Genomic DNA, 1,150 nt, shown 5'->3' with positions numbered 1-1,150 from the left:
TTTCTCTACAAGTAGGACTAAATAGTTTTTTATGGTATATTTTACTTGTCATTGTATTAGACTAAGCATACAGTGCATTCCCCCATCAATCTACTTTATATTTTACCCTTATTTAACCAGGCAAGTCAACTATGAATAAATTCTTATTTACAATGACCTACCGGAGAACGGTGGGTTAACTGCCTTGTTCAGTGGCAGAGCGACACATTTTTACCTTGTCGGCTCAGGGATTCAATCCAGCAACCTTTCGGTTACTGGCCCAACGCTATAACCACTAGACCAACTGCCACCCCACAATACCATATAACGACAAAGAAAAAACAGGTTTTTTGAATTTTTTGCAAATATTATTTTTATTATTTAAAAAAGGATTTAATCCATTTTAGAATAATACATATTGTCAAGTCCTCCTCTTGTTCACCATCCAAAGGACACAGGGACAACTCAATTTTCCAACTCAATCTTTTTTATTTTTAGTTTGCCTTCAGTTGGTTGGTCTGACCAGTAATTTTGCCAGTAAATTAGGTTGTAAACCTTTAAAGACAGAACAAAAAGTTACCATCTTAATTAAACATTTGAATGAACTTAAATTAGTTTAAACATTTAAATAACATTCTAAATAACTAATATGAATTAATCATTTAAGCCTTTTACCATTGGCGTCCTTGGACTGAACATGTGAGTGAACTTGGAGTTTTCCCCCTGAAGTTTGTTCTTCTGAATGACTGACGCCCTCCATGCCTTCACAGGTGCTCCAAATAAGTGAAAATGATTGATCAGGTGACAAGCAGCCGGTTTGCTGCTGCTGGTGCACTCTGGGAAGTGTAGTTCTTTGACTCACTCCTGATATTCAGCTCAACACATATCAATAAGACATAATTTAGTTGAAGAGCTGAGATCAACTTCCTCCTAATGATATATAGACATGTAGTCATCCGGGGATGACTACATGGCTATGGGGACCAGCTAGTAAAATATAGCATCCAATTTTCGTTCACAGCAATCAATCAATCACATTTATTTATAAAGCCCTTTTTACATTAGCCAATGTCACAAAGTGCTATACAGGAACCCAGCCTAAAACCGCAAACAGCAAGTTCTAGTCAAGATTCTAGCAGCCGTATTTAGCACTAACTGAAGTTTATTTAGC

The 1,150-nt window shown here is 36.5% G+C and overlaps 1 long non-coding RNA gene across 1 annotated transcript; it reads right to left on the bottom strand.

Moving 5' to 3' along the window:
• Positions 1-440: 440 nt before the first annotated feature.
• On the bottom strand, positions 441-883 carry LOC115148965 (uncharacterized). The gene is made up of 2 exons (XR_003866772.1): positions 655-883; positions 441-534 (listed from the first exon to the last, which is right to left on the bottom strand). It is a non-coding gene; the product is annotated as an uncharacterized LOC115148965 (long non-coding RNA).
• Positions 884-1,150: the final 267 nt, after the last annotated feature.

This window comes from Salmo trutta, chromosome 2, assembly GCF_901001165.1.
Source record: "Salmo trutta chromosome 2, fSalTru1.1, whole genome shotgun sequence".
NCBI classification, from domain to species: domain Eukaryota; kingdom Metazoa; phylum Chordata; class Actinopteri; order Salmoniformes; family Salmonidae; genus Salmo; species Salmo trutta.
The sequence above is the reverse complement of the archived record's forward strand: the minus strand, read 5'-3'. Positions and strand labels throughout refer to the sequence as shown.